The sequence below is a fragment of the Gigantopelta aegis genome, chromosome 6 (assembly GCF_016097555.1).
Source record: "Gigantopelta aegis isolate Gae_Host chromosome 6, Gae_host_genome, whole genome shotgun sequence".
Lineage (NCBI taxonomy): Eukaryota > Metazoa > Mollusca > Gastropoda > Neomphalida > Peltospiridae > Gigantopelta > Gigantopelta aegis.
Window position 1 is genome coordinate 78,893,868 of NC_054704.1, and position 12,139 is coordinate 78,906,006.

A 12,139-nucleotide genomic window follows, 5' to 3' on the forward strand; every position below is an offset into this window, starting at 1 on the left:
TGTTAGACATCTTAGAGCCGATGTGTAAACGATGAGCTGGGTGTCATAAACAGTTCTTTCAAAAATGCTACAAACCACTATCAGTCAGCCATTTAACACATGCTTACATCCACTGAAGGTTCAAGCACGTCTGTCTTGGGCACATCCTCCGAGTTTCCCGGTGGATGTTTCCAAGACAAAACCACCATCTTGCTGCGCAGATACTAATGAAGCTAACATCGCACTAAACATACTGAGGACTTCCGGGTCAAAATTGGAGACGCACCAACAATTAAGTAAAAGTAACAGCAACGCTGATCGGTAGTAATATGCGACAATGAATATTCGAGAAAATGGTTTTATCTTTGCGAAATAAATGTATACATTTATATTTAGTATAGTTCTAATCTGTAAATACTGTATTGTAATAAATGCTTGGACTGGTCCCAATAATATCATGTGATTTAAAAACAGACTTCCATAGCTGCATGAACATCAGATTTGCAATACTCTCGCCAACTGATGCTTTAAAAAAATTAAAATTGATTGTTTCGACTGTTTTCTTTTTGTTTAAAATTAATAAAATAGCTGTTAGTGTTGAATCAGTAAATGTTAATGTTTATTGAAAACCCCCCACCAAAAACAAAAACACGCAGATATATTTTTAAAATGTAATTTATCGTAAAAATGTGAAAATTCTCTTAGTCGTCTACCGATGGAAAAAGCTGCATCGTAGAATGGGGATTTCCCCTTGTGCCGCGTATTAATTTCCTCAAAAAGAGTTCAATTGTTAATTGATAGTATTTTATATCAATGCAATAGTTATAAACATGGAATTATAAAAAAATGATATTTTTTACATTCATGCAAGTATGTAAGACATTTATTTTTAAATGTATGAATGGCCTCGCACTAATGCGCTTCGCCGCTCACACAGTATGTAAAGCGGTTCTGTGTTTCATGCCTGCATGAACTATAAACGTCACAGATTATCACGTTCCGTTTATAAATACTATTGTTATACGAGGTACACTTGTCAATGACGTTGAAAACAGTGGATAATACCACAGTAACATCAATTACGATTTGCTGAAAAATAAATTGTATATAAACATTTTAAACATATTTTAACTGACATACGATACCACATATTTGTTTGGAAGGATATTAAATGTAAAAAGCCACTCTCTTTCTAAGTGTATTTCTTTTACGATGCAGGTTTCGTGTTATTAGAACATGTTAACCGTATAACCAATGGGAATTGATCTGGAATTACACAACCTGCAGACGACTTCCGGCCGCTTCCCGCGACACTACACTTAGTTGGTTTTTAGCCTCTAGTTATCCTTAGAATAGGTAATCTGAAACTCTGTAAATACAAGTATCAGAGAATGCAATTTCCGTTATCAAACATGGAAAAGCAAACAATTAGCCTGTAATGTTTTTCATTCTACACTAACTCGGAAAAACGAAACACGGGATCAGTATTATATTGGTTTTTCTTTGCTTAACAGGAAACAATATAACAAGTTAAAATTAGCAAATGTTTGGAAATGAAATAGATACAGGTGCAGATTACTTTTATATGCAATATTTAACATCTAATGGACTTGGACGGTAAAATTTGTTTGTTTCAAAAATCTGGGCCCGTGCTTATAAAACTTAAAGTCCAGACTTTAACGTAATGATATTTGAATGGCGTTGCCATGACGTTAAAATCTGGACTTTATTAAAGTCTAGACTTTAAGGTTTATAACCACGGGGCCAGGTCTCGTGCTTATAAAACTTTTAGTTTAGAGTCCAGACTCAATCTGAAATGACGTCACACGCATGCAATTTGTATGACGATGCCATGACGTTACTGTCTCATACTCTGTTAGAGTCTTGAGTCTAGACTCTAAACGTTTTATAAGCACCAGGCCAGATATTGTTAGAATATTCGACGAAAAGCTATAGTTGAATTTTATATCGTGTTAGTGCTCTGCAACAATCTGCTCAATAAAACAATATCGCTGTTATGACGTTTTACTATAACCATGAAAAAACCTCCAAAGGAATTATTTGGAATGTATAGAAACTGCGACAAAATGGAAGGAAAGAAATGTTTTATATAACGACGCACTCAACACATTGTATTTACAATTATATGGCGTCGGACATATGGTTAAAGACCACACATATATTGAGAGAGGAAACCCGCTGTCGTCACTTCATGGGCTACTCTTTTCGATTAGCAGCAGACAGGATAACACAGACAGGATAACACATACCACGGCCTTTGATATACCAGGCGAGAAATATCCCAATGGGCCCACCGACGGGGATCGATCCCAGGCCGACCACGCAGGAAGCGAACGCTTTTACCACTGGGCTACGTCCCGCCCCGCGACAAAATGGAATCACAGAACATGTTTGTTAACGACACCGAAATTAAATGGGATCGTATTGAACCACCATCCAAATCTCTTTCCACATTTCCTTCTTTCCTTCATCCACTTTGATGTCCATCGTTTACCTCCCTTTTTTACAGATCTACTATTTCTCTGGTTTATTGGGATCCCACGGCCATACCTGGGGGAGGGTGGTGGTGGTAGGGATAGCCCCTAAAATACGAATAGGTGCCATTTTTAGTTTTAACTGCGCTCAATCACAGATTTAGTGAGCCTTATTTCTCTAAATATGGATTATAAATGGAAATTACATTCATTTGGAATACCAAACCTAGTTATTGTATGATCCAAAACATTTTAATTGAACTACGATCGACGGAATTCCATGACACGATTCATTTTTAAAATTTGGAAGTCTTCTTGTGAAAAATCATAAAAATACGGCAAAACAGACTCGTAGTGATGAGGCTGTATATACGACAACCGTATAATGTATTTTAGAATTTTATATAAACGACCGCCGTGTATAGAGACTTGGCAAATGAAGGTCGGCTATATAATAAAATAATTTTTAAAAATCTAATTTCATGACGAAAATAACTGCAAATACGCCGAGTCTAGACGGTTACAACGCTATTGCGCTTGGTCCGAAAACGGATAACATGTTTTACATCGTCATAAATGTGGCATACGACCAGCCAATCGTTTTTCGTTAAACGTTTGCAAATTATTTTCGCAAAGTGGTCATTCGGTTTAATGTACAACGTAACCCCCCCCCCCCCCCCCAAATTTAAAAAAAAAAAAAAAAAAAAAAAAAGTCCCCCAAAACAATAGGGGGCTATTGCATACTGTCGCATGTTTTGCAAAGAAATAGAAATGTTTTATTTAACGACGCACTCAACACATTTTATTTACGGTTATATGGCGTCAGACATATGGTTAAGGACCACACAGATTTTGAGAGGAAACCCGCTGTCGCCACTACATGGGCTACTCTTTCCGATTAACAGCAAGGGATCTTTTATTTGCGCTTCCCACAGGCAGGATAGCACAAACCATGGCCTTTGTTGAACCAGTTATGGATCACTGGTCGGTGCAGGTGGTTTACACCTACCCATTGAGCCTTGCGGAGCACTCACTCAGGGTTTGGAGTCGGTATCTGGATTAAAAATCCCATGCCTCGACTAGGATCCGAACCCAGTACCTACCAGCCTATAGACCGATGGCCTAATCACGACGCCACCGAGGCCGGTCGCTTGTTTTGCCGTCCAAAGATTGGCTTAATTATTACTTAACCCAGATGAATCCAGTTCTACGTGCAGGGACAAGTTCAGCCTGCCGTTTGTGCGTGTGTGCATGTGTGCATGCACGTTAATCTTGCATTTTTATAGACCCCCCCCCCCCCCCCTCCCCGATAAAACACCGCCACCTCCACTCAAAAAGGTAGTAGTAGGCTAATAATAATAATAGTAATAATAACAATAATAACAACAACAATAATTAATAATAACAATAATTAAAGGGACACGCCCTAATTACGGCTAGTTGTTAACCATTACGGCGTTGTTTTTCGCTATTAAACCCATTTTTTTCACAAATAAAATTGCACTTTACTTACATTTTATTATTTAGAATACACATTTCCATTCACCTGAAGTGCTTTTTGGTAATCCTGGTAATCCTGTTGTTTGTAAAACCACGAAATGCATTTTTTGTATTTCTTAAAATGTCGCGCGCACTCGAGAAAAAACCGTTAAGCAAGCGAGGTCCAATCTATTTTTTAGAGGGAATCTTCCTGTGTAAACGTCACAGACGTTGGTATACCACGTGACCGTTATCATTTTGGTTCGGTTTGTTTTCTCGTGCACGGTTCGCGCAATCAACATCCGATTTGTTGTCGTTTGCTTGTTGTTCATTTGTGAGATATTTCTTCACAGTTCGTGAACATTTTCAGTAACAATAAAGTTCAGACAAGTAAGTGTCTCAATACAAAACGTTACAAACCCTTAAAACCAATAATTTTGCTAAGTCTTACGATATCTGGAGAGGGGGATACAACCAGGACAGAACAGTTGGAACATGTCCAGGAGAGGTGAAAAGAACGCCCCCCAAGTCTGTGCGCACTCTGTGAAATTTGTCGTGACGTAGGCATTGTTGTGCTTCGAGCGACATCTACCGGTGACATCAGAATACTAACTTTCAAAATTATTTCAAGCAATTGGGACATGGGGATTCCCATGGTATTTATCGATATAAAACCTGCTTTTTCACTCCATTTGATAAAAACGTGATCTAAGTGTGTTACAGGTTTGTAGATTAACCAAATTATAATTTATTTTCGCTGGATGGAACCAGGGTGTGCGGCTTTAATAATAATAATACATTATTATTACTATTATTATTATTATTATTATTATTACTACTATTACTACTACTACTACTACTACTACTACTGCTACTACTACTACTACTACTACTACTATTACATGTATTATAATGTTGGTAAAATCACGTCGCGGTGGGGTGGGTGGGGTCGGTTGATACAGACACATTACATAAAGTTAGAGGGGTACCCGGGAGTGGTCTCAGCGTTACTGGTATAAAAAATATGGATTTTGAGATTAATTGCCTCTTGCAATTTTGCGCATTTGAAATATGACTAAATACAGCAAAATAACCTTTTAGTCATATTTATTTGCGGTAAAATTAACTTTAAAAAACAAAATTACGTAAGGAGCCTCAAAATTGCAGTCAAACAAAAATTATTAAGTTCGAGCCCTGTTGTTAGTTTGTGTACTGTCCGAAGTTAGTTTCTCTTTCAAATAATCTACTTCAGCAGCTGATAATTTGTAATTTTTATTTATTTATTTATTATTTTTTCGTTAGTACTGTAGGGGCAATATTACGCTATTCATAGATTCATTACTGTCCCTCACCCACATCTCTCCAGGCGCGGATGCAGGATTTCTGAAAAATGGAGGGGTGTGTCCAAATGTGATGACTGATATCTCTTTTTACACAGAACAGTTAATATCACGTTTCTCCTTAAAGGTTATAGTCGGTTCAAAAAGGGGGGGGGGCGGACCCTGGACCCCCCCCCCCCCCCGCCCCGATCCGCTACTGCCCTCTGTTATTTTAGACTAGATACGGCCCTGGTTCAACAACATATCCCCGTCCTGTATTTCCAACAGCGGCAGAAGTTTGTCCATGGTAGATATTCGTTACGGACCGGCCTCGGTGGCGTCGTGGTTAGCCATCTGTCCATAAATGATAAGTGATCCATAAATGGTTCAACAAAGGCCATGGTTTTTGCTATCCTGCCTATGGGAAGTGCAAATAAAAGATCCCTTGCTGCCTGTTGTAAAAAGAGTAGCCTATGTGGCGACAGCGGGTTTCCTCTAAAAAACAGTGTCAGAATGACCATATGTTTGACGTCCAATAGCCGATGATAAGATAAAAAATCAATGTGCTCTAGTGGCGTCGTTAAATAAAAGAAACTTTACTTTATATTCGTTACATACTAATATCATGTCCCATCGGCATTCGCTATATGAGCTTAGTCTGGCCACTTCAAAACGTCACATTGTCAAGAGACGATCATCTACTATTATCGTTAATTAGTGCCACGAGGCAGACATAACTGACAGCAGAAGAGTAAGGCCGAGTGGTGCAGTATGCCAGTAATAGTACACAGACAACACACACACGTTGGGCTTAGACGTTTAGGCTCCCATTTTTGTGAGAGGGCAGGCTGTCTTTTGTCCAGCTTAAACGAAAATGTCTGAATCTGGGACACAACGTTGATTCATAATATGCCTCACTACCCTAACAGCTATATATACTCTTCAAAAAACAGTAGGGGAACCTGAAATATTAATGTTAATATCAACTATTAGACCCAACATACCTTTTGACCACAGACATCCTAGTAAAGAACGTTCAGGTCTGTTTATCAACACACCGAAACACATTACATAGTTTGCACATGCAATCACGCAGTTGCACTGATTAATCACTGTGGAACATTATTTCTGTGAATACTTTTCATTCTGTTGATCATACAATTGTTATTGTTTTGATTTTAGTCATTTTTATTGTTTGAATTTGCGATTTACTGATAAAAAAACCTTTCAAATTTCACTTCTGGCCCCAATCGTCCTTCAAGATCTTTGGTGGTAATAAAACCTACTGTAATACTGAACTACCAGTTGTAATGTTTGCCCAATTAATTCACTATTACCATATAACCATTCCCCACAGCTAATATACCGGGTAAGTTCCCCTACTTTTTTTTGAAGAGTATATATGATACAAATAAATCATTGCTAATTTCTACGTGGATTACAACTAATATTGTGAGTAAAATGATGGAAATACACGGTGAAAAGTGTTCTGGCCAGCACCTTTTGCTCGGACGTCTCCGTCGGTTTTTCACGAATGCGAAGATTTGCTCCAGCGCTACGGGTGGGGGACAGGGGGGGGCGGGGGGCAGTTTTCCCTCACCGACCTCCCCCCCCGTCCCGCGTACGCTTATGATGTTGAGATAGTCAAGATGATTTGTGAACAGCTCGCAAGACGAAATCTGAGGAAACTGACGACAAGCAATCAAATTATACAGATTGCGAGCGCTGGAGAAAATGGAGTTAATAAAAATGTGTATCCAGGTGATGGATAGGAATTGGGTTATTTCTCGTTTCAGCCAGTGCACCACGACTGGTATATCAAAGGCCGTGGTATGTGCTACCCTATATGTGCTATATGGTGCATATAAAAGATCACTAATGGAAAAATGTAGCAGGTTTCCTCTCTTAGACTTGGTCAAAATTGCCAAATGTTTGACATCCAATAGCCGATGATTAATAAATCAATGTGCTCTAGTGGGGTCATTAAACAAAACAAACTTTAACCTTGCGACATTTGTGCAAAATGCATAGAAATACATATGGGTGTAATTTGATGTTGGCCCACGTCGGTTTCTTTACCCACCCCTCGAAAAAAAAAACCCCAACAAAAACACACAAAAAAACCCCAGAAGAGGCGGACAGCAAGGGTCGGCCCTAGACAGGTATAGTTTCTAGCAAAATGCCAGTGGCCTAGAGTGATTAATAAACCTGCTACAGCCATTGTGACTATATGAGAAAACATAGTTTAATTAATTGTGGTCTCAGACCATCAAAGTTATTTAATATTAAACGCAAAAGAAAATCCCCGGCTACTGAGCATTTATAACACCACGAAACACCAGCGTCATTTGGACGCAGGGCTACTACCCCCTCCCCAACCTCCCCCACAAACACATAAAAAACCCAGGCGGACTGGTTACTAAATGTAGTTCAATTAATTCTTAATTTGCAAATGTAACCATGTGCTTATCACGTATTACACCCAGCCACTTTATTGCATATAAGATTGCAACATTTAGGTGATACCAATATTATTCAAACAGCGAACTGAAATATATGACCATGAATATCCGTTCAGCGTGATTACGTTTTGAAACCCATATCCGGTGAACCAAATTACGAATTATATTTGTTTACATTTACGTCGGATGCTGCAGGGCAAACAGAGATATCCAGTGATTGGTTAATTGTCATAAAACGCAATTTGCATTGTACGAATTCGCTCCCAAATTGACGCGAATTGTCCCTGAATGACTGGTACCAGTAAATGATTCCTCCGTTAGCTATCTGTTAATATCAGAAAATGAGAAAGTGTCATTTTATAGACTGGGTGAATATGTGCCCAGTTAATAAACTGAAAGGAAAATGGATATTAAAAGAGTGAAACTGGACGCTTTATATGGATAATTATCCATGCCTCATTAGACAATTGGTTTTTAGTATGATGGGCTTTATGTTTATGATATATATATATATATATATATATATATATTAAAACGTAACCGTGTCAAATCCAATTAAGGTTCAAGTACGCTGTCCTGGACCAAGGAAAAAGGGTAATAAGTTAAAAGGGAAACATGAGCAAAACACCACTATATCATAAGCAATACTAATGAACATTAAAGAAAGACAACGATGTACAACTGTTTATCGGTTAGTTTCGTATGAATGTCTAAAACAATAGACGATTTATATTTATTACCAATCATGTTTTTACAATTCCAGTACTGCAACCAGCAACACTGTGATCTATTAAAAACCCCGTCCCCGGTGGCGTCGTGGCAGGCCATCGGTCTACAGGCTGGTAGATACTGGTTTCGGATCCCAGTCGAGGCATGGGATTTTTAATCGAGATACCGACTCCAAACCCTGAGTGAGTGCTCCGCAAGGCTCAATGGGTAGGTGTAAACCACTTGCACCGACCAGTGATCCATAATTGGTTCAACAAAGGCCATGGTTTGTGCTATCCTGCCTGTGGGAAGCGCAAATAAAAGATCCCTTGCTGCCTGTCGTAAAAAGAGTAGCCTATGTGGCGACAGCGGGTTTCCTCTAAAAACAGTGTCAGAATGACCATATGTTTGACGTCCAATAGCCGATGATAAGATAAAAAATCAATGTGCTCTAGCGGCGTCGTTAAATAAAACAAACTTTACTTTACTTTACTATTCAAAAAGTATTTTTCTTCAGTCTTAAATTTTAATCATCCGTCCATCCATAGAAATAACAATATTATAGAACTGGAACGATTAAGCAAAAAAATTCATAATCCGAATATTTTCTAAACATAGTAATATCAACAGCTTATGATATCAACAATTAATCAATATCCAGGTCAAAGATAGCTTGTGGGGGCAGGGGGCAGTTACCACCACTAGAAAAACACAAAAAATAGTGCCTTTTTGGTTTATTATGCCCCTTTTTTGTCGAACTAGAAAATACTATCTATTACTATGCCATGATTTTTCTTTACTCAAAACCGACGTCTTCGGTTAATTTTGATTAGACACGGTTCTGAACAAGTAATATAAAAACGATGAATAAACCACATTGTTGAAAAACAAATTTAACACAGACATCTATAACGAGATCGTTGAGATCAAAGGAAGAAGCTAAAAAACCCAAAAAACAAAGGCGGTTCTGTTATAAAAAAGAACTTACCCCTGGAATGAGTCAGTAAACCGCGGTATCAATGAGCCATGTTTTACCACTGTGAGTTACATGTTTCTAATCGTCTTCTGCTATTGGCAGCCACACACTGACGGCATCCCACAACATAACTGACAACACGTTGGTCATATGGTGCTCGCTTTCTTGCTGGAGGGAAATAGAAACGGAATATCAGTTGAGTCGGACTAGATAGCCACGCAATATCATCTAAGTGAATCCTTACGCGAGCGTTGAATCCAGCCTTCTTGTCATGGTAAGTATATTTTTTGTTACAGTTTTTCGTAATTAACACATGGTATTCACATTTCTTTACAAAAAAAACATGCAAAGAGGGCGATGAATGCCACCTACCAGATAATTGTACTTTGGGGAAAAGTTGATTCACCTAACGTGATTCAATTAAAAGTACACGTTTTTAAACACCTACCAGATAATTGTACTTTGGGGAAAAGTTGATTTACCTAACATGATTCAATTAAAAGTACACGTTTTTAAACACCTACCAGATAATTGTACTTTGGGGAAAAGTTGATTTACCTAACATGATTCAATTAAAAGTACACGTTTTTAAATAAGAGAACACACTGCACTGTATTTCTATCTGATGATGAGCCACTGGTCTTGCCAGAAACTAGGCATGGGATAAACGTGCCTGAACCATGTCTGGATACTCAACGCAACTCAATTCAACTCAACTCAACTGCACTGTACTAATTACTCTTGCACTAATTATACTATTTATTCATTGGGAAAATGTATGCTATAGGCAATAAAATACTAAAATCTTCATTAAAATACAGAAAATATAATTAAAATAGAAAACATCATTAAAATAAAGAAATCGTCATTAAAATGCTAAAATGAAATCTTTATTGAAATAAACGCATTTCTGTCTTCATTAAAAACAAAACTTCATACATTTACCGAGACAGTCATAAAAATCCACATTAAAATACAGAAATCCACATTAAAATACAGAAATATTCAATAAACGAATGATAGACGTGTTTACTGAATCACACGTAGATAGACACACGTGTATATGTGACTATTAGAACCTCAACGAAAACAGACAGAGTACAATTATAACCTGATGACGATGAAAAGTATACAATAAAGCTACATGTTTTCGTTTTGACCTTGTACAATATTTCTGTCAAATCAAGTAGATTCCTTTACATTAAATCAATGACCAGTGTCGATAATATTAATTTATAATAAAATTCATATAAGCAGAGCATAAACTCGCTCAGGCAGGACACAAATAACAGTATGGTACCTTATGTTTAATCTATCTGCAAGACAATGTGGTGTCACATGTCATTCAGGAGATAATTTTTTTTTTTTTTAATTAGAAACCCTCATTTTATTTGAATATCACGGCTGCATTTGCTTTTTATTTTACCCTGTACAAGTTTCAACTTACAGTGTACATTGTTTTACACATGTAGCCTACACTAATGGAATGGATATTAATTTTAATGGATAAATATGACAGTATTTGCAAGGTATTAGAGCACGATCAACCTATTTCTACCAATACAAGCTTCAGCTGCTTTTATTCCGTAAATATTTGACGGTGTATCTTAAACTATGGCAATGCACAGCTTTAAGCACATTTGAGGATGAGGCCACTTATCTGAGATATTAACCTGGAAACATAGTCGTTTGTAGATAGAAACGGTTTTTACGCTTGAGAAAAGAGCGCGTGGCTTTTAGCGTCTTGAGTTTGGATTTGTAAATTTGAGCGATCTGCAAAAAACCCCAAACAAAGCATCTTGCCTATTTTTAGCTGGACCTCATGAGCTACTACAAATTATTCAAATAGTTCTTTAGCTAAAGTGAACACCCCAACCCAGTTTTTGTTCCTCAAATAAGTTGTCCACTTTGAAACGACAAGGTGGTTACATTTTGTAATAAATTACCAATTTTGCAATAGTTTTCAAATTGAATTTTTAAAAAATCCCACCCCCTCCCCGGTTTGTAATAAGTGCACATTAAATTTTATGTCAAAATAGGACTCATTCTGTAATAAATTATACATATTCCATCATGTCAGGGCAAGGTTTGTCAAAACTAAGTTAAATGCCTCAAGGTTGTTCTGGTTTTGAAGTTAAAGACACATAATAATGTCAAGATGACTACTGTTTCGTGTCAAGAGTGATCGTGGGCTACGTGAAATCCAGACAGTGGTTATTACGACTTGTGTTGTAACTTGTAAAAAGGTCATATTTAATTTCCATAATCGTGACTTACAGGGCACACGTACTTAAATATTTTAAAGTGGCAGATCCTAGTCTTTAAACACTGCGTCGTATTTTTCAGACATTGCTTGCATATTATTGTTTAGATTATCCATTTCCGTACATCCAAAGTGTTTCTGGTCATCCTGGTGTTTGTAATACTACGAAAAGCATTTTTTTTTTATATATCTATAAAAACGCACGTACCTCTAAGAAGTAACGGTTATGGAGAGCAGTTGTAGTCTTTTAGAGGTTATATCCTCCTTTCAACGTCACCGACTCTTGTTTCACTCTGTTGTAACTTTATCCAAATGTGTTACAGCTTAGTAGATTAACCAAACTTAGTGTCCATTTTCATGGGTTGAAACTAGGGTCTGCGCCATTAAATATCATATCATAGTTGCCAATGCCATATATCTGTCTTTTTACACTTATTTGTAACACATAATAAAACATT

General features: G+C 37.4%; 2 protein-coding genes across 2 annotated transcripts in view; one reads left to right on the forward strand and one right to left on the reverse strand.

Annotated features, from left to right (window-relative positions):
• The window catches only part of LOC121373906 (prostaglandin E2 receptor EP4 subtype-like), an 80,973-nt gene extending 71,476 nt beyond the window's left edge, over positions 1–9,497 (reverse strand). The window contains exon 1 of the mRNA XM_041500720.1: positions 9,431–9,497. The gene's annotated coding sequence lies outside the window, so the exon portion shown is untranslated. The remainder of the gene's footprint in view (positions 1–9,430) is intronic.
• A 106-nt stretch (positions 9,498–9,603) lies between these two features.
• LOC121375520 (prostaglandin E2 receptor EP4 subtype-like) overlaps positions 9,604–12,139 on the forward strand; it is a 58,199-nt gene continuing 55,663 nt past the window's right edge. Inside the window, exon 1 of the mRNA XM_041503012.1 lies at positions 9,604–9,692. The gene's annotated coding sequence lies outside the window, so the exon portion shown is untranslated. The remainder of the gene's footprint in view (positions 9,693–12,139) is intronic.